Below are 22,543 nucleotides of genomic sequence, written 5' to 3'. Positions count from 1 at the left end.
ACTTCTTCATTGTGCATATAGGTCATTCTCTTCATCACCCAAGTGTTAGACAAGCAACGAATAGATCACATATACAAAATAAATTCAACTCCAATCATCACTAAGACATACTCTCAACAATGAAATGCTCAAGAATTGGGTTGAGTTGTGCACTCAAAAGGATATGTGAGAAAAATTATGTACAGCTCACATACTAGCAGGAAACAAAGGCACATTTAAAAGAAACATGATCTCATGGAAGGAAAATCAAAATACTTGAAATAAAATCAATAACCATAAGCTCCCTTCTCTCCTAGACTCCACATTAAAAACTACACTTCTCCTAAAATCAGTTAGGGCTTCATAGAGGTTATAATGAAGGTTTTGGTTAAAGTAAGATATTGAAATGAAAGGAAAACACAAAGGGCTAAATTATGGAATTGCAATATCAAAACAACTCTTAGAGGTATACCTTGCATACTAGCACATCATAGCTTGAACTTGAACGCTTTTGCCCACTACATTTATTTTGAAACCGTCCCTTCTCTTTGTTTTTTTTTTTACACTTCCATTTTTCTTCTTTTCATTTCATTTTTTGTTTTTGTTTTAGGGCATGGCATGTACCATTAAGCACATTTCATTCTCTTTTCCTTCAAGCTAATCATAATCATTTATTTTTAACCTCAATCTTAATTAATGCAAAACAATAGATAAGGGTAAATGGGTAAAGAGATATAACACCCCCAAACTTAGGGTTTAGGTATACAGTATGGGTAAACAAAGAAAAAGTTATAAGACTCAAAAGGGTTAACTAGGGATAAAACACATGAAGGTTGGCTTTTTGGCTATAGGTAAAACAAACATGGCCTAAAATCATCTCCTAAGATTCATGTAGTTATACATATGCTTTGCCTAGAATAAGAAAGAAGTTCTAGTTCATTGATTCAAAAATATATACATTTCAAGCATTTGATAAAAAACAATGAGATCATACAATGACTTAAATGACGAGAAAAGAATAGAGTCATGTACAACAGTCGCGAAATGAAGGACAAGGCTCAAAATTTCATATGGGTCACATAAGTCTACTCTAAGATGTATATGAATCACTAAATCATGCAAATCACAAGTCAAGTTCATGAAAACAAGGACTAATCACATAGAATTGCAAAATAAGTTATGGAATATTAGAAAAGAAGAATATATATATCATAAACACAATGTTAAACATGCTTCTCAATGACCATAAACAATCAATCAACTTGTTGGGGACTCAAAAACTAACCAAAACACACAAAAGACTCAAATCACTTTAAAAACAATGTTGCAACAAGGTTCTAAGGATTCAATTCCAACACTAGGGTGGAATGAATCTTAGAAAATTGCATTTTGATGTGGGATTTGACTCCTTAATTGAAAACAAAACAATTTTTTTGCTTTTTTGTTTTTGTTTTTTTGTTTTTTTTTTTAGAAACCTAAAAACACAAACCATTGACAATTGCCTTCCCCCCAAACTTAAATGATACATTGCCCTCAATGTATACGAAATAAATGCATGAATGCTCCAATTTATGCAATAGGAAGAAAACAAATATCCAAAACACACAACTAAAATTAAAATTGTCGTATGAAGCAAGGATAGAGGAATTGTTTACTTGCGGATGCAAGTTGGACACTCCAAGGGTAGGCACGGCCTCCTTGGTCTATATTGATCTCTTGGATTCTTGAAAAAGTTTGGGTTGCCTCCCAATCAGCACTTGGTTTACTGTCTTTCACCCTAACATTGTCATTCCTCTACTTGCGTCCTCTCTTCCTCTTTCTCCCATTGTTGCTTTCGGCACCAACAAGAGCAAACACTAAATCAGTAGAGAATATGCTTATAAAGTCATGGCATTTATTTAAACTTAAAACTAACTAAAAACAAATCTAACTAATATATCCTAATTCAAATGATTAATCAAATTAATTCATTGATATTAGACACCATTCCCCGGAAATGACCCTAAAAACTTGTTGATTGTTTTCTTAGAACAAAATAAAAACACATTATATTCTAAGTTTACTCGCAAGTGCACAAATCGCATTAGTAGCAAAGCGTACAAGCACAAGGTCGATCCCACAGGGAATGGTTAATAAACAACAAATTAATTCAATCAATCAATTAGAATAACTAAACAGAGGGGGTTCGGGAGTTGGAAACACACGCACACATCACCACACACACACACATTAAACTATTTTGCAATGCTAAAAATTCAAATAAGCATACACTAACCATTCAAGGCTAATGACAAATTAATTTAAACACAACATATCAAAGTTTGACTGCTAAAAAGGTTTGGCTAGTTACTTTCTTGCAATTGTTCTCATAAGACATAATTAAGAGCTTCTTAGGCCTCCCCTAATCAGTTAACTTACATGTTCCCTAGTACTAAGCTAAGGCAGTTGTTACCCATGCAAGAGTCATTAAGATCTATGAGAACGCCAAACATGCACAACATACAAGCTTTGAGTAGCTATTTCCTCGTAGAGGTCTTACAAAGCCATTATCAAGAATAATCTCTTATTCCCTTGTTACTTGTGATTTAATGTCTTTGACTATTTTACATCTAAACCTAACAAATAAACTAGATGTAATTACTCTAAGGTGATCAGTCAAAGAGTGCATTCAACTAGTAAGCGGGTTCTAATAAATAAATGGAATTTGATAAGTGCAAGCATTAAATCAATTCATCAAAAGACGGATAAACGATTTCTTAAAGCATGGCAAACCTGAAAATCAACCTACAACGCAACATGCAAGATAGAATAAACTAAAGTATAAGAAAAATAAAGAAACAAAATTGAAATATATAAATAAAATCTCAATCCATGTTGAGAATCAAACTAACTAAACAAAACTAATTAAAAACTAGAATTCCAAAAGAAAAAAAAAAAAAAGAACATCACAAGGGTGGTAGCGGCACAAGAGAGAAGAAGAAGAGAGACCTACACAAGCAAAGAGACTCACAACAAGGTGAGCTAGGACTTGCGGTACAAGGTCTCACTCTCCATCAAAAGTGGCGCCACCTGCTAGGGTTGGCGTGATGGGCTGCAAGCATGCACATGGGTTGCATGCAAATGGCGTGTTGGGTTGCCACCTCACCATCTTTCTCCTTTCGACTTTACTTTGGCCCAAAGCCCAATTACTTCATGACATGGTATAGTTGATCATTGACTTTGACTTCCAATTTCGCCCCTCTCTCCCTCTTGGATTCCAATTCATTTTTTCACCCCATTTGATTCCATGGATGTCCAATACCTTCTAGAAGCTTCTGGAACCTTGACTTGATTGAGTTGACTTTGACCAACCTTTCCTAGTCCCACTAGGATTCCTTGTAAATGTAGGATTTCTTGTCCATTTCAACTTCTCATAATGACCACATTGCCCTTAGTGACTCATAGTCTCATTATGACTCCTATCCCTAGTAGGGTTAGGTCTCCTAGTTCAACCAGGAATTTTTGCTCCAATTAGGATTTCTCACTTCTGGCTTGACAATGATGGTTCTAGGCTTGATGTTTCCTTTTGTGATTAGGAATCCGCATTTGACTAGTTTGACCAAGAAATATCTCGAAATGGCTCCATTTGCTCATTTTTCCTATTTATACTTCATTTAACCTAAAAACACGAAAAAAAAACAACATATACAAAAGTATCGAGTTCTAACACTCTAGGTTAGAGAATTAGTGTCATAAAATGATGCAAAATTCACACTCATCCGCCTCTGGGTTGTAAACTTTTGCTTCAGCCTTGCATCCCCAAACATGGAGATGCAACAGTGATATATGGTTTTCTACTTGTCCATAACTTGAAAGGAGTTCTATCTAGTACCTTGCTTGGAGCTCTATTGGAAACGTAATTTGCAGCCTTTAATGCTTCCCCCAAAAAAAACTTTGGCAATCCTGTAGTGCACATCATGCTCCGTACCATATTCATCAGTGTCCTATTTCTCCTCTCAGCAACACCATTTTTCTAAGGGGTTCCAGGTAGGGGTAGGTTCGGTATGGTTACCGTACTGAAACACCCATACCGAATTCCGACCGATATGGGTCGATAACCGATCACTTCGGTATCGGTTGGAGAGTGGCGGTATCAGTCAGAGAGGTGGCTGCCCGACTCCAAACAATACACAAAACACCACAAAACTCACCCAAAACGTCACTGGACAAGGAATTTGGCTTATGGGACTTTCGAAGAAGCAGAAATGGAACAAATAACCACCAACCCGCCGCCACAAGTGGCAGAACTGGTGGTGGCAGCAGCAAAACAGGACCTGGACAGAGAAATTCAATCCAAAACAAGCTCAAACTCTGTCCAACAACTCACAAGCAACAAATAAATGGAAATAGGACAGAAATTGAGTGGAAATAGCTCTATCGGCCACCACACGCGGAGGAGCCTGCGGTGACTGTGAGCTCCAAAACTGGGTTTTTCAAATGAATAAGTTTCAGCTCAAACCAATCATACAGAATCAAAGAAGAGGTCAAGGGGAGGCAAAACCAAACCTCACTCGACAAAAAATACCGCCGAGAAAGCCAGAAACTGGCCAAAGAAGACGACCGGCCATGTGGCTTCGATTTTCATGCTAAGTGGCCCGATGAACAATCGAGAACCACCTATGGACTCACCGCGACTAGGGGAGAAGACCCAAATGGTCCTGCATCTCGATTTGGCAGGAAAACAACTGATTGCCGCCAAGATGGCCGAACTTGATTTGCTTCGATTCCTTGTCGTGGGTGGTCGGTCGAAGAAATAGAGACCAATGAGAGAGAGAGAGGAGAGGGAGGCGAGCTTGAGGAGCCTTCGTCCTCCTCCATCCGCCGCTGGATGCGCCGGAGAAAGGGGCGGCGATGGTGAGTTCGCAAGAGAGAGAGAGAGAGAGAGAACCAGGGAGAGAGGAGAAAGATGAGAGAAAAAAAAGACTTTTGGGTATTTAAAACTCTTTCATGCAATTTTACAAAAATAACTCTCACTTTGAAAGTCCGTAAAACCCAAACCGTAACTCCGATTTACGAGTGCTTCGTGTCTACGAACTCGTGAACTCAAGACCTATCCAAAAAGCCTAAACTTGAAGTAAAAAACCCACTAATTTTAAAAGTCAACTTTGGATCAAACCCAAATTAAAACAAAAATTAAAATTAAATCAAAATGCTTTTTTATTTCTCAAATAAATTCTCAAAATCTTTAAAATAAATTCTCAAAATATTTAAAATAAATCTTTGAAAAATACGGAGTCTCACATCTCAGGTATTTTCAAATTTGGTAAATTTCTAGTTTTATTTTTTATTGAGATGAGGTTTTTTTTATGCTTGTGTTTTCTAGGTTTTGGCATATAGGCACCTCTCTCTCTCTCTCTCTCTCTCTCTCTCTCTCTCTCTCTCTAGGTAATTATCCTTCTCTTTTCTGGGTTGTGGTTGCGGTAATGTTAATTGGGTATTCATTTCTAGAATTTATATCATCTTCTAAACCTTAGGGTATATGTTATAGGTTATATACCTAATAGGGCCGTTAGGCTAATTAAATGGCTAATACCATATACTAATAATAATATATTATACCATATTTTACATTTATGATTGAGGTAATTACATAAATCATAAATAGTCCATAACTCCATAGTCCATATTGATATTAATATATTATACCATATTTTACTATATTATTATTATATCATATTATACAATATACTAAAGTACTAATAAGTCTAATATGATCATATTATACTATACTATACCATATTATACCATATTATAGTATTATACTATATACTATATACCAAACTCTAAGTTACCAACTATGAATCTATGAATTATAAATTTATAGTATTAGACTATTAGGGTATAGAAATTAGTAATTTAGTATGAGATATCATATACATATACTATATAGGGTTTATAATTTAGTATAATATTAGGGTATAGGGTATTTTTAATTAGTTTTTATATAAAAATGTATTATATAAATTAAAAAACATATAAGTTAATAAGTTTATAAATTTATATATGTTTGATATAAATTATAGAAAATTATAAATGTATTATATAAAATTATAAATTATATAGAAAGGTAATACTAAGTGTTTTATATTTAGGGTATACCAGTATAATATAGAAATGTGTAAAAATGAATTATTTTAATTATATTTTTTTATTATACGGTCGGTATCGGTATACCGTCGGTACCGTGTTCTGTAAACCAGTACCGCCGTTACCGAATTTATCGGTATTTTCGGTATAAAATTGGTACGGTATTGATATTTTTCGGTATTTTGGTATTTTTACCCAGCCCTAGTTCCAGGTGTGTAAACCATTTATTTTGTTGCAAATAAATGGCAATGGCCCCATGTTCTATCCAGTTTCAGTGTACCTGCCAAAAAACTCTCCTCCCCTTTCTGATCTAACTATTTTGATTTGCTTTCCTAATTGTCTTTCAACTTCAAGTTTGAAAGTCTTAAAAGCTTGTAAGGACTGAGATTTTTCTTAAATAAGATACAATGTACAGTACCTTGAGAAGTCATCAATGAACAGTATAAAGTAGGAATTTTTGCAGATGGTTTTACATGGAAAAGGTCCACAAATGTCGGTGTGTACTATCTCTAACAATTCTTGGCTTCTATTTGCACCTCTTTTACTGGAATTGGTTGTTTTACCTTTCATGCATTCAATACAATCACTAAATTAGAGAAATCGAGTTGAGGCAACATATTTTCCTTTATTAAAACATGCATCCTTTCTTTTGATATGTCTGTCAATCTTTTATGCCACAAAACTGATGAATTTTCAATTTCCCTTGATCTCTTGTTAGCTGATGAAACAACAACAACATTCAGCTCACTGCTTTCAGAACAAAGCAATAGAGGACTAGCAAAATCTAAGTTTGGGAGTGTGATGAGTGTGCATTTTGCATCACTTTATGATACTAATTCCTTAACTTAGAGTGTTAGAACTCGATATTTTGTGTTTCTTGTCTTATTTTTGTGTTATCAGGTCAAATGAAGCAGAAATAGGAAAAAGGAGCAAATGGAGCCGTTTTGGGACATTTCCTGGTCAAACCAGGAAAAGAGTAGAAATCCTAGTCACACTAGGAAACATTAAGTCCAGAACCATCACTGTCGAGCCATAAATGAGAAATCATAATTGGAACATGAATTCCTGGTTCAACTAAGAAACCTAACCCTACTAGGAAAAAGAGTCCTAATGACACTAGGAGACTCCAGGGGCAATATGGTCATTACGAGAAGTCAAAATGGATAAGGAATCCTTCATTTACAAGAAATCCTAGTTGGATTAGGAAATGTTGGTCAAAATCAACTCTATCAAGTCAAGGTTCCAGAAGCTTCTAGAAGGTGGTGGACATCCATGGAAACAAATGGAGGGAAGAAATGAATTCGAATCCAAAGGGAAATGATGGGCGAATTGGGAAGTCAAAGTCAATTATGACATGTCATCAAGTCAAATGGGTCATGGGCCTATGTGATGTCGAAATCAGAGGGTGGCATGCATGCGCCAACCATAGCACCCCATGCAGCCCATCACGCAAGACCCAAGTGGCAGCCTATGCGCATGGATGACTGAAACCCTAGCCAACCTTGCGCAAGCCACTTAAGCCCAAGAACCAAAGCCCATGCCGCACACCCTATTCCCTAAACCCTAGCTGCTGCCGCACACCCTAAGCCTTGCTTTACAAGGATTTCTCCCTCAACTCTATAAATATATCCTATTCTTCATTATTTGGGGGTTCCCATATTTTCACACTTTCAGAATTTTCATAGAGAGGGAGGCCAAATTTTAGAGAGAGAAGGAGTGGCTGAGTGGCTTGACAAGTTAGAGAGAGAAGGAGTCCACCCTTGCCGCAAGCCCTAGCTCACCTTGCAGTGGGTTCCTCTAGCTTGCTAGATGTGTCCTTCAGCCTCTCTTCTTGCCCCAGCCACCCTAGTGATGTGTATCTTGGTTTTTAATTTTCTTTTTGTCTAGAATTATGATTTTCTTTTAAGTTGTGTTTCTGAATTTATTTTAACTATGGATTTGGATTTTGTTTATGTTATTCATACCTTATTTTATGTTTTAATTATGTAGTTTATTATTCTATCTTGCATGTATTCGTAGGTTAATTTTCAGAGATGCCATGCTTTAACAATCGTTTATCCGTCTCTTAATGAATTAATTTGATATTTGCATGTATCTAATTCTCATTATCTGATTGAATTTGTCACTAGTTGTTTGCGTCCTTTGACTGGCCATCTTAGGATAATTGCATCTAGTTTATTTGTTAGGTTTAGATGTGAAATAGTCAAAGACACGAAATCACAAGTAACAAGGGAATAAAGGATTATTCTTGGTAATGGTTTTGTGCGACCTCTATAAGGAAATAGTCAAAACTTGTATGTTGTGCATGTTTGACGTTCTCATAGATCTTAATGACTCTTGCATGGATAACAGTTGCCTTAAGTCCGCTTAGGGAACATGTAAGTTAACTTATTAGGGGAGGCCTAAGAAGCTCTTAATATATGCCTTAGGAGAACAATTGTGAGAAAGTAACTAGCCAAACCTTTTTATCAGTCAAACTTTGATACATTGTGTTTGAATTGATTTGTCATTAGCCTTGGATGGTTAGAGTATGCATATCTGATTTGAAACTGAAAACTTAACATTCCAAGATAGGATAATGGGGGCGTGTGTGTGGTGATGTGTGCGTGAGTTCCATTCTTCCTAACCCCCCCCCCCCCATTTAGTTATTCTTTTGATTAATTGAACTGATTTGTTGTTTATTAACCATTCCCTATGGGATCGACCTCGTGCTTGTACGCTTTGCTACTGATGCGATTCGTGGACTTGCGAGTATACTTAGAATGAGATGCATGTTTATTTTGTTCTAAGAAAACAATCAACAGCTCTTATGCAACAAGCTTTACAAACTAAAGGTTACCAATCTCCAATTTCTACATTTCAACATTTCTCATATGCACAAGTGGTGAATTCACACATACAAGTCATGATCTTTAAACTAGCATAAGAGCATATATATCCAAAAGGGCATTTATATCACAAATCACAAAGTCATTACATGATTGGGCTAGGGCTACATCCCTAGCCCCAAATCAAGAAACTACTCACTAGCCATAAAAGTTACAAACAACATCACAAATTGAAACATAAATGGAAACAAAAAGGAAAATAGAAAACTCTAGATGTTGAAGCCAAGCTCCCAAGGGGTGTCACTCCTTCAAGGATGCCCAAAATAACTTCTTATCTCAAGTGCCTCCAAGCTCCTCTTACAATAATGGTGGTGAATATGGTAGATGGGTGTTGTGATGGTGTTTGGCTTTTCGGAGAGGAAAAGTTGATGGAAGGAAGATGGAGAAAATAAATGATGAAGAGAGATGAAAAAAGGCTAGGGTTTTTGGAAGATGGAAGATGAGATGTGTGTTTTTGAGATGAGATGATGGAATGAATGATGGAATCAGTGAAATTAGAGAGGATGGAGAGGGAAGCTCGAAATTGAGAGAGTGTTTTATGGTTTAGGTGAGTTGTTATGTCTAGAATATGTGGCTACGAATAAAAGGAAATGAAGGAATAAGGTTTGGTTAATTCAAAAATGAGAATATTTCATCCTATCCCTCAATGGATGATCCTTGAAGGATGTTGAGATAGGTAGATGTTCTCTTGCCTCATTTAGAGTCTTCACATTGTGGGCGAACAAAGGGGAAGGAAAGAGAGCATGTGATAGACAATTACCCAAAATGGAAAGATGCCTTGGGACCACTTTGTCTTTTTGCTAACATGATTTCTGAACTGTCTTTGGAGAGCCATTTGGAGGCCTTAACCAACTCAGAAATTTACATTTTATATATCAATAGAAAGCTCTGGATGTTTTCTTTCCAACCATATATTATATGCCTCAATCCAAGCTCAGACCAAAACGTTATGCCCCACACAATGCAGCTGACTCAGTTTTCCTCGGGTGCAGTATGTTTTGGGCTGACTTTGAAATTCAAAATGAACACCTTAGAAGTCTTCAAATGTCACGAAATTTAACTTATAATAACGTCAAGGTGTTAGCTTCTATCTTCAATTGGATTCATGTCAAAATATATTAAGGAGAATAAATGGTGAAATTTCTCATTTTATTGCTCGGAAGCCAAAAACACAAAACTAAATGAAATTTAAAGCTTTTAATCAAATGAACTCACAAAAACTAAATAAGAGTAATATAAAAGGATGTGAATTTATGAACATATCACTAATTGAACTACAGAAATCAAATTCCTTCTTAAAGAATGTATTACATAAACTTCATCTAATTCTAAAACAAAACCAGTCCCTAAACTAATGCTTGCAGCTCCAATGGCCTTGACTGCTACTAGCATCCCATTGCCTACTCGAATGTTGACTTCATCCTTCCTTGGTGTCCTCCCTCTTGTGATACCCTGCAAAGAATTTTCAATATGAATGGGTGAGCCTGTATCTATCCACCAAGAATTAATAGGAGAATCTACCAAATTCACTTCCAAGTAGAAACAATGAGAATTACCTTTCTTAATCATTCATGCCTTCCACTTTAAGCATTCTTTCTTGAAATGTCCTGGCTTGTGATAGTGAAAACACTTCGACTTATTTGTTCTCATTACCTTTAGGCCATCTAAAAAGGTTTTGGAGCTTCTTGCATTATATGATGTTGTCTTAGGTTTCCGAAAGGATTTCTTATTGGTTTTGAAGCCCTTCTTGCCATAGTCAACCTTGTTGTTTCCCTTTTGCACGAAATTCACTTATGAACCAGTCTTTCCCTTCTCATTTCTTTCCTCTTCTTGAACACACATGCCTATAAGCTCATTCAGGGACCATTTTCCTTTTGAGCACTATAAATGGTAATCAGATGCTCATAAGTTTCTGGCAAAGACATTAGGACTTGATGAACAAGGAATTCATCAGCTATAGGAATTTTCAAAGCTTTCAACTTTGCTGCAATGTCAATCAGTGACATAATGTATTCTCTGACACTGCCTTTTCCATCAAATTTCTTACTAGTCAAAGAAGCCATCAAGTTACTAGTTTCAGCCGTTTTCTAATTCCTTATATTTTTCACTTATGGATTCGAGATAAGCCTTGGCATTATCATTCTCTTCAATGCCACCCTTTACAATGTCAGCCATAGCTCGTTTCATAATTAAGAGAACCATCCTATTTGCTTTTTCCCAATTTTCAAAAGATGCCTTTTCTGCTGTAGTGGCATTGAGTTTCTCGACCCTTTGCCTTAGGATTAGTCAGTTCTATTTCTCGATGGGAGTCATCAGTTCGAGCTTGTAACGCCCCGATCCTCGGGCCCAAAAATACACTGAAACTTTGTCTTTTAAACCTCTTTTCCAAAGAATGAGTCATGCACTTAACATAATAAATAAATACATTTAATAAATCAGAGTGTGAGCCCAAAAATATTATTTAAAATTCACTGTATAAAATCGGTTAAATCAAATTAAAATGGGTCCCGCTGCCTCGACTTCTCCTCACTGCCTCCTCAGCCTGCTAAACCTGCAAAACACCAACAACCACACTGCACCATATCCATGGTACACCGGGTCATTCAAACAAACAACCCGGTAAGCTCACTAGAGCTCGTATGAGTGAAATGACTCAATAATAATTATCCTCAATAATATTCTTAATTCTCATACTCAAAAATAATCCACAAGAACATCCATAATTACTCAATCACAAAACAATTTCAACAACAATTATCCAAGTCTCAAGATAAATCATAAATCCTCGTAATCAAATTAAATCCTATCAATAATAATAATAATCATTCTGCAAATCAATTGCCTATTCGCCAACTATTAACCTCAACCTCAAATCATTTTCGTCTTAAATAATAACCTCAATGCATAATCATCCTTAATTTCATTCTCAAGATTCAAGCCTAGACTTTAATAAGTCCTATCTAAACCAAATCCTAACGAACAAATTCACAACAAGAAATCAAGCAAATAGTTAAACTAACTAATTTCACTTACTGTTTAACCACGTAAAATGACAAAAATGCCCTTCTTGGCTCCTTTGCTCGGATCTCCAATCCGACAACATAACGGCATCGGGAATGAGATTTCCCGAGCCCGTGTACCTGTTAATACCAGACAACCAAATAAATACAAACAAAAACACAATTGGGCCACTGAACAACCGAAACTGGCGACCGCCACCACACACGGTGGCTGCCCCGCCCCAAATAACACACAAAAATCACCGAATACTCACCACAAGCTTTGGGTGACTGGCCAGAGGCCAAAAATCAACAATCCCAGCCAAACGGCACGGCCAAACGCGGCGGGACCCGCGGTGGTCCGTGGTGGTCAACCTACGCGAACTTCAAAATTCAAAATTAACGAAAACGAATCATACAGGCACGAAGGAGACGTCGAGATGATCAACCTTTATACTTGGATCGACGGCCAATTCTCGCCGGAAATGGCCGAAACTGGCCAGAGAAGACGATCGGTCTTGTAGCTTCGATTCGCCGCCGTGGGAGGTCGTCGAAGCATGGGGTAACCACAGGGAGACTCGCCGTGGCCTGGGGAAGAGAACCCAGGTGGTGAGAGGTCGCGACGTCGCCGGGAAAACGAGATCGCCGGTGAGGAGTGGTTCGACTGTTCCGCGTCATTTCTTCGTTGTGGGTGATCGGCCGGAAAAACGAAGGCCACTGGGAGAGAGAGAGAGAGGAAGGAGGCGAGCAGCATGGGCCAAACACCCAACCCAGCCGCCGCCGGACGCGCCGCCACGCGCCGGTGACAGGGGCGGCGAGGGTGAAGGGCGAGAGAGAAACAGAGGCGCGGGGAGAGAGAGAGAGAGAGAGAAAGAGAAATGAGGAGAGAGAACTGATTTTTGGGTTTTAAAACCCCTTTTCATAAAAATTACAAGTGTGCCACTCACTTCACATGCCCGTAACTTTCAAATCATAACTTCGATCGACGTGTGCTACGTGTCTACGAAATCGTGGGCTCGAAACCTATCTAACGGACTCAAAGTCAAAATCAAAAGCCCATTTATTTTAAAAGTCAACTTTCAGGTCAAGCCCAATTTAAAATAAAAATAAAAATTAAATCAAAACCCTTTTTATTTCTAAATAAATTTCCAAAATCCTTAAAATAAATTCTCAAAATATTTAGAATAAATCCTTGAAAAATACGGGGTCTCACAGAGCTTGATTATCCCTAAACCCAATGTGAGTTTTTCTATTTTTACTTGCTTCCCCACTGTGATCGAATGAGAATGGATAAGAGGCTCGTGGGATTGACATGAGGGGGTAGAGATGGCTATATTTCTGGGAGTGAACTCCAGGCGAATATGAAGCGCATAGATACAAGTTATGCCTTGGAATGAAAGATAATTCCGAATTCTCTTTGTCTACCAACAAGGAAGCTATAAGTAATGCAACTATGAATCTCATGGAGAGTTCGATCCTGTGCTAGTTGCAGTCAGTGCTGCAGGTTTTTCCTCCCTAAGAGCCAAATCCAAATCATTGAGCCCCAAGACAATCTCAATATCCTGCTTCCACTCCTTAAAATTATGTCCATTCAGGGGTTCAATGTTTGAACAATTCATGGATGCTGAATTATCAATTAAACTTAGTAAATCAAATACTACCAAAACTGTTTAAACTGATATATGCAGTATAAATGAAAACTGAAATTTTCTTATCACTATATATAACATATTTGTGTTGTTCATATAGTGAAAAATGAATGGTATGTATCATGTTCCCAAAAAATATAAGATCACTTGTTAAGGATGTCCCTTCTGCAGTTTGTTTAGCAGAAAAAACAACCAAAATAAGAACTGACCCTATAAATAGTCTGTAACATGTTAGCTTTGCATTTGCATAGCTATCTGAATGCTGAAAATACAAAGCTACAATTATCGATGATCTAGAAACTTATTTGACTTGATCATAGTGCTCATTATGCAGAAAGATTTGTGATATCTGACATAATAAGGATTATGATCAAGTTAGATCACAGCCTGTTAATTTGTTTAACTTCGCAACAGATTAAACACAATCTAAGTTGAAACCTAACATACATTAAATGATTCAAAAATTGAATAACTTAATTGATGTAATCTTAAACTAATCAATAAGTAAGAATAAAGGATAAGCAATCAGATTGTGTAGTTTAGTTATGCAGCAATCGTAGGAAAAATTATATGCTCTGTACATAGAATCGAAACACATATAAGACATGCTTTTCATATTGTAAAATAGATAGAATAGAAGCATACCAGATATTTAAAAACCAAACTCATGTGTAGTTAAAATAGAAAGGACTGAAAAAGCTTCTTTAATCTTGATTCTTGATTTTATGTGTGACTGCTCTGATACCACATGTGAAATCTATATACATCTTTAGCACACATTAAAACAAGACAAGCAGTTCAAATACCGTTGTAGTATTGCTAATGTGCAAGAGAACAGAATTTGCACTTACCAGTTGAAGACATAGCAGCAGCAGTAAGAGTCTAGAAGTCGATGCACAAGTCTTCCAGCCAAACACAATCAAACAGCCTCTCACAGATGGGGTAGAGAATGAATAGACTTCAGTTAGTGTGTGGCTAGGGACCTCTGCTCTTTATATATATAGTCAACTGAATCCTTAACCCTCCCATAAAGGTGTACTCGGATACAATCCTAGTGTGACTGTACAAGAAACTTCTCTTTATTAATGTCTTGCTGATACTAGTTGACTCTCACATGTATAAGCAATCCTAATATAACTCAGATTACCTATCAGTCAATTAGTATATCTATAGGACTTTTTTCTATCAACAATCCCTTTACTTATACCTCAAGTGTACGTCAGTGTAAAATGATTCCAAATTGAACAATGACTAAGTCCATTTAAATCTTTGAGAATTTAGAAACTCTATTTTTATTATTGGTGGTTTTATTTTGTCACAACTGAGGTTTTGGCAGGGTTAGTATGGCTTGGCCGAGGTCTTTCTTGTGTGTGTGCTCAGAGAAGAGAGAGTTATACTCGTCCTTCCTTTGATTTAACCCCTGTCCATTACAGTATGCTGGTAGGTTCTCCTTTTTGGAATTGTAAAAACTGTAAAAACTGTACCTGTCCATTACAGTATGCTGGTAGGTTCTCCTTTTTGGATATAAGACCTCAGTTTGTAGGAAATGAATTGTATTCATAAGGGGAATGCTTGTTCTTTATCCAATGATTTAAATAAATACAAAAATTTCCTAGAAATTGAATTAGAGAGCAATACCAAGGAAAGACAGAGACCATGGATAAAGAATGGGTAAACTGTGAAAGGTTATTTTTAAGGCCCTAAACTATAAATGTTTAGATAGTTTATATGCATGTAAAACTTATTAAAAATAAAGTTTCTTTCTTTAGAAATTCTAAAGCGTATCGTGATGGAGCACGAAGGTTTGTTGATATGGTTCAAGCAAGTAAGGGGAATCCCTAAAAGATCCAATGTTCTTGTAGTTGTTGTATAAACCTCCAATACGACAATTTTAATTTAGTGCATGAGCACTTGGTCATGAATGAGATGGATTCTACATACACTACGTGGGTTTTTCATGGAGAAAATCCAAGTACATTTGTACAAGAGAAAACTGATGAATTGCCAGAGACATATAGAATATATAGGGATCCATATTACCAAAACACATATGCGTGATAAGTTCAATAAATTGGAGAATGAGATGTAGGACTAAAAACCAAATGAGAGATCTTATTGCTAAGTTAGACAAAGGGAGGAATAACACTGTAAGTAATGAGGATAAACATAATGGCTATTTCAATTTGTTCATATTAGATTTGTGTTAAACTTTTGTTTAATTGATGTCTTAAACATTGTTACGACAAAAAGAAAACACAACTGTTCAAGCATCTGCTAATGAGACATCACAAAGGAAACAGAAAAAAAATCCAAGTGTTCAACACTCTGCAAACCATACAGCGCAAAGCAAACAAAAGGAAAATGCAGCTGTTCTATGTTCTGATCATCCTGAGAATGCAAAGTGCAAGTTTTTAAGTTGGCTTGGGACAAATGAAGTTGCTGCAATTGGCAAAATTGCATCAATTGGTCCATCATGTGCCTCTTGGCCATGAGTACTAGCTAGAGATGGCGTGTTAGAGAGAGAGAGAGTTGGATGAGTAAATACTAATTAGATAGTAAATACGCATTCATTTTGGTCATAACTATGAAAAGCTATAGCTAGCTAGCTCCTGCTGAAAAAAGAAAAAAAAAAAAAAAAAAGAGAAGAAAATCCCACTTTATTGATTTATTTTCTTTTTGTTTGTTGGTTTCTTTTGGTTAACACTAGTTCTTTGCCAGATTTGCGTAGAGAGATATGGAGAGATCTTCAATCGCTTTCCCATTTGCTCTGATTCTCATGAAATGCATTCATGACAATTTGGCAGGGTACTTGGTTGATGATTGACATGATATTTGTGGTCTTCCTTCGTGTCTGTCTTTGCCAAATCTTATTATGTATAATAAAGGAAATTGATATGATGATAATTTGTTTTTATGATGCAGCCACATATCACATTTCTTGATTTGCTATCTTCAACTTAAGATGTTGTTTCCTTCTACTTTCTAAGATGCATAATGTTATTGTTGATGCAAATTCTCGTAAGGTAGATGCAACAACTTAGATAAGCTGATCTGGATGATCAGGTGCTTTGCTGGATGATGAAGTGGATGCTGGTTGAGATCTTCCTGTAGACAAAAACAAGATCAAAGGAGATGGACCGGTGTGGTACCAGCCAAACACACTCCGATGATGAAATCAGTGGTGGTGTTTGATGGTGGGTGAGGAAGAACAAAGGAAGAACTTGGGAGAATGGGAAGAACAAGGCAAATGTTCTGGCTTATTCTCAGCAAGTTGGGTAGGCTCTTTTTCAGAAGGGAATGCAAGTGTTTTTGCGTGTATGTAGGTAGATTGCTAGATGCCTCATTTTGTGCATATGTGGTGTCTTATATAGGAAAAGGAAGACTTAATGAATAAGTTACCTGCATGTGGATGAATGGTTGCCAGAGATCCACGCACCTGGCCAGACCTAGTTGCATGCTCAGCTGCTTACTTCCCCAGCATTTAATGTTGCATTGAGTGCTTCATTAAATGCAAGGTTGGGAGGTTCAGGCAAACTGCTCCAACATTCATGAATGCAGGCCTGATATTCTATCTGTCAGAAGAATGTGTCAGGTGCATTTAAGTGTGGCGGTTCATCCTGGTGTAACCTTCCCGGGAATGGCGGCGGAGAGCCGAGCCGAGCTGATACGAACACATGTTCTTATGCGGAGATACGAAGTCCATGTGTGGTCGGATCGGACATGGGATTCCAGGCCGAGCCGGTCCCACAGATTGGGGGTCTTTCAGAGCCCTAACTGGTCGACGCCAGAACTCGAAAGGAGACCATCTCCTGTGCCGAGCCGAGCCGAACCGGAATGATCGTGGGAAGATGGACACTCGATTCCTTGGAAGATCATCGGTTCGGCTCGGACCGAACATGGAGGGCCCGGCACGGAGACCGGTCCGAGCTGGCAAAGGGAGTGCTGATGTGGAGGTCAAAGTTTGACCACTGAGAGTCAACTCCGAGGTAGGTGTTGACCAGCCACGTGCCGAACCGTGATTGCTTGTTTGGGTTGGTGTGGGTTTTCCCACAAACAGGAGTCCCCCAGCTTCCGATCCGAGCAGACAGTGGTGGATTGGAAGTTGAAGTGTAAGGACAATTCCAAAGATAGCACGTTACTTGATCCGAGCCGATCCCCACAGGCCCATGTTCCCGAAGACCCGAACACATGACGACTTGTGATTGGCCAAAATATCTCAGGGACATGTGAAGGGACGTTTGATTTTCTGCATGGGGGAACGTAAGGGTCACCTCGTTATGGGTATTTTTGAATGCTTGACAGGTGTTAAGATCTGGCATGTGAAGCGCCAGAAATGAAGGGTTGAGATTGGTTTGCATGGGGGTATAAAAGTGGTGGTTTCTCTCTCTTCCCTCACTTTCACCTTCAGACCTTCTCTCTCTTCTGCAAAAACTCTCTCTCTCTCTCACCGCAAATCTCTTTCTCTCACCATCGTCTTCGAAGTTGTCCGATCTTGAATCCGACCACGTACGGCGGTAGGCGAGGTGGTTCCGAGGGTGTTTGGGGCGGAAACTTTGGGCGGAGGAAAACCAGTAAGTGATTCTCCTCCTTTCTGAGTTTTTTGCATTTCGGGTTTTCTGGGTGTGTGTTCTTGGTGTTCTTGAAAAAGGACATCTTTTGATCCAAAAAGCAAGAGAGAGAAAAAGAGAAACTGTTAGTGATGTCTGGATCCGACTCGAGTGATCGGCTCGGCTCTGGGGAGGCGTTTGAAGGAGACAGCGAGGCCGAGATGAGCCGAAGCCCACCTGCGGAAGAGGCCGAGCCGAGCCGAAGCCCACATGCGGGTGAGGCGAGTTGGGACGGCTTGTCCGAAGGAGGCGACGAAGAGCCTCTCGACGTCGAGCCGATCGCCATTATCCCGAGCAGACTCACTTCAGGCTCGGATGAAAGGGATAGGGGTCACGAGGCGTCGACCTCGGCTCAGGGAGTGACGGGGAGTCCGGTCGACCCGGACTTCTATGAGGAACTGGCGTGGAAGGCCGATCAGATCCCCAACGAGATGACCGAATACCATCTCAGGGACTTGAGGAATAGGTACTCAGTCCCTGACTCCGTGCTGATGAGGTTGCCGACCGAGGGGGAGAAGCCGAGCCGACCCCCGATAGGATGGGTGACCATGTACCCGGAGATGTTTGAGAATGGGGTTCGGCTTCCCCTACATACCTTCCTGCAGGACTGGCTCGCGACGATCGGCGCGGCGCCACACCAGCTGAACCCGAATGTATACAGGATCATCCTGTCCATGCATATCTTGTGGCACAAAGTGCACAAGTGTGTGCCACACAAGGATATCCTGTTTTGCAATTACGCGCTGAGGTCGAAGCAGAGCGAGCTCGGATTCTACAACCTCCAGGCGTACTCGGGGCCACTCTTCGGTGGGAATCCCTCTTCCCAGAAGACATGGAAGAAAAGATACTTCTTTGTCTCTGGGGATTGGGAATTCGTCGATCCGAACAGAATGACTTCGGCTCGGGTTCCCAGAGTCTTTAGGATCCCAGGTGGGCATTGGGAGTTTGGGGCCGATCCGAGGACAATTTGCTTATGTCTTGTAACAGTTGCATTTTTCCTCCGTCTAACCCTTTTTGGTTTCGCCTTTGCAGTCAGCTGGGGCAAGTACAAGCTCCGAGGCGAGCTCAAGGACCAGATCGCCGCGATCAGGGACTCACCGGCAGAGTACTTGTCAACCAAGTTCCTGCTCGGGGAGACTCAGATCCGATCGAGTGGGATCTCCTGGTTTGTGCCCAGGTGGAATCCTAGGGCCGAAAGGGGAATGGCGCCCACCGAACTGGAGACTCGCCTTAGGAGGAGGGCGGCTCGGAGCGTCCAGAAGAAAGCAGCGGGGCGGCCCCCTGCCGAGCCGGTCCAGGCTCCTGCCCCAGCGGCAGCCCAGCCTAGATCTCCTGCGCCGAGACCGGTTCGGCAAGCAGAGAAGAGGAAAGCTCCCCAGACCGAGGCCCCGGCGGAGAAGAGGGCTCGGGCCGAACCCGGCGGTTCTGGTGCCGGAGCATCTGGTTCGGCACCCCTGAAGGCGGTGGAGGTAGACCCCGGCCTCGAGCCGTTCGTCACGGGCCTTAAGCGCGTGATGACCGCGAGGGTGCAGGAGGGGCTGTGGGCCGATCATGGCGAGCCGGGCTTCAGCCACCAGGCTCTGATCGCATCCCGCCAGGCCATGTTGGTAAGTCTCTTTTACTTCGGATTTCGTCTATTCGCTCGGTTCGGATTAGTAACAGATATGTTTCTCTTGCAGCTCGCCATGAGGCAGTTCGAAGCTGCTAAGGCCGCCGTCGATGCCGAGGCGAAACTGGAGAGGTTTCGGGCACGAATCCTGGAGCTAAAAGAGAAGCTGGCCGAGGTCGAGCGGACGGTCAATGCCGAGCGCGAACGGTCAGAGGGTCTGCAGTCCAGGCTGGCCAAGAAGGAGGAGGAGGTCGCTCGGCTCGGCAAAGAGCTTGCATCCTCGGAGCAAAATGTGGCTGACTTGAGGCACTATGTCGGCGATCTCCAGCGAGACTTCGAGGCTGCCGAACGGAGGGTCGAAAATGCCGAACTCCGACGTCGAGCTGAAGTGTCGAGCGCCCAGCACTGGCTGATGCCCATTTTGATGGGTATCAGGAGCTCTTGGAGGCGATCAAATCGAAGAGGCCGGACTGGGATGTCTCATTCCTTGGCGAGTCCGATGACGATGAAGACACCCAGGGAAGTCAACAGGATGAGCTTCCTCCTTCCGATCGCCAAGTCCGCGCCGAAGTCGAGCCGACTCCGGAAGATCCTCCACTGCCTGCATACGAGCCGAACCCGATTCCCACAGTCCCCGAATCCGATCCTAATGATGAGATGCAGATCGGCGGGGTTGAGGTGGTGCAGCTCGGCGAGGAGACGCCTGAGGAGTCTACCGAGCCGATCCAAGAGGGCCATGCCGACCGATCTGCATGATAGCTGATTTTGTTTAACTCTTATGTTGTCTTGTTTTTGTTTTTTGTTCCCGAGCCGAAGTGTGGCTCGGGTTTAATTGTTTTTGGAACAATTTGTATTTGGTTTTATGTTATTTATTTATCAGTATTTTCTTTATATGATACAAGTTGCTGTCAGTTCGGCTCGGAAATTAAGCTAAAAGACAAAACTAATAACACATGGACAAGAAAATGATAAAAGTGAAAGACATAATAAAAACCAAGGCATTTTGAGATCGGCTCGGCATGCCGATCGTAATGAAAATGAATGGTAATGGTAAATTAGAACTTGTCTTCGGATCAGCTTGATAAGCATAACCAAGATAAGTAAAAATTTAACAACCCTAGTGATCCCGAATGGGTTCGGCATACCCATTGAGATATTTAGGAATGCGGTTTTTTGAGAAAAATATTCAAACCTACTTTCAGATCGGCTCGGCATGCACGATGAAAGTTTTGGTTGGAGTGTATATTTTTCTTTTAGAAATATCCTGTTGAACGTTAGGACTGTAGGAAGTCACTTCGGCTCGGACAGGGATTTTTATAGACCTGATAAGTCTGTAATATGTCGAGCATCGGGCCGGAAATGGCGCGCCAGCTCGACACATGAGTTTATAGACCTGATGAGTCTGTAATATGCCGAGCATCGGGCCGGAAATGGCGCGCCAGTTCGACACATGAGTTTATAGACCTAATGAGTCTGTAATATGCCGAGCATCGGGCCGGAAATGGCGCGCCAGCTCGACACATGAGTTTATAGACCTGATGAGTCTGTAATATGCCGAGCATTGGGCCGGAAATGGCGCGCCAGCTCGACACATGAGTTTATAGACCTGATGAGTCTGTAATGCACCGAGCGTCGGGCCGAGAATGGCACTTCGGCTCGGCACATGGGTTTACTATTTTTTCGAAGGAAACACTTAGATCTTTCCTCTTTGTTGGAAGTGTATAGGAGTAGAGTCCCCAGTGTTTGCTTCGAAAAATAAGAAGAAAAAATGAGTAGAAATGTGTTCATCTTTTCATTGATTGGAATGGGTGTTAGGTCGGTCAGTCCCCGATCCTAACTACATTTTTACTGGTAATAAGTCTTCAAGTGTTCAGCGTTCCAGCTATGCTTGAGAGGCTTACCAGCCAGAGTGGCCAAGTTGTAAGTGCCAGGCTTGACTATGCCTGTGATTCTGTATGGTCCGGTCCAGTTCAGATCGAATGAGCTCTCCTTGACAGCGAGGGGATTCTTTTTCATGACAAGGCTGCCCAATCCGAAGCTCCTGGGTCTGACCCTCTGGTTGTAGTATTTGGCTATCCTCTTTTGGTAAGCGGCTCGGCAGAGATTGGCGTTGGTTCGCCTCTCCTCGATTATGTCCAGGCCGAGCCGAAGACCGGTGTCATTGGTCTCGGGTTTGTACGTGCCGGTCCGGAATGAAGGAGTCCCCATTTCGACCGGGACGACGGCGTCAGTTCCGAATGCCAATGCATAGGGTGTTTCCTTCGTCGAGTTGCGATAGGAAGTTCGGTAAGACCAAAGCACCTCTGGCAAGAGTTCAGGCCAATTCCCCTTAGCATTATCCAGTTTAGTCTTGAGGGTCTTCTTGATGATCTTGTTGATGGCCTCGACCTGTCCGTTCGACTGCGGATGGTAAGGCGCGGTGAAGCGCAAGTTGATGTTCAGACGTGAACAAAAACTCCTGAACTTCTTGCAGTCGAACTGTTTGCCATTGTCCGCAATGATGGTGTGCGGCATGCCGAACCGGCAAATGATGTTCTTCCAGACGAAGGTCTCCATCCGTTCGGCTGTGGTTGTGGCCAGGGGCTCGGCCTCGGCCCACTTGGTGAAGTAGTCGTCTGCTACCACAGCCATGGTGACTTGCCCTTTCGCCTTCGGCATTGGGCCGATCAGATCGAGTCCCCACTGC

At 40.7% G+C, this 22,543-nt stretch overlaps 1 pseudogene across 1 annotated transcript; it reads right to left on the bottom strand.

The window, feature by feature from the left end:
• Positions 1-10,338: 10,338 nt before the first annotated feature.
• On the bottom strand, positions 10,339-13,611 carry LOC147283575 (uncharacterized; annotated as a pseudogene). Its single transcript, XR_015122504.1, has 3 exons — positions 13,469-13,611; positions 10,550-11,238; positions 10,339-10,445 (listed from the first exon to the last, which is right to left on the bottom strand). The product of XR_015122504.1 is annotated as an uncharacterized LOC147283575 (transcript).
• Between the last annotated feature and the right edge of the window lie 8,932 nt (positions 13,612-22,543).

This window comes from Dryas octopetala, chromosome 5, assembly GCF_963921425.1.
Source record: "Dryas octopetala chromosome 5, drDryOcto1.1, whole genome shotgun sequence".
In the NCBI taxonomy this organism is placed as follows: Eukaryota; Viridiplantae; Streptophyta; class Magnoliopsida; order Rosales; family Rosaceae; genus Dryas; species Dryas octopetala.
This window is presented reverse-complemented; position numbering and strand designations above follow the sequence as displayed.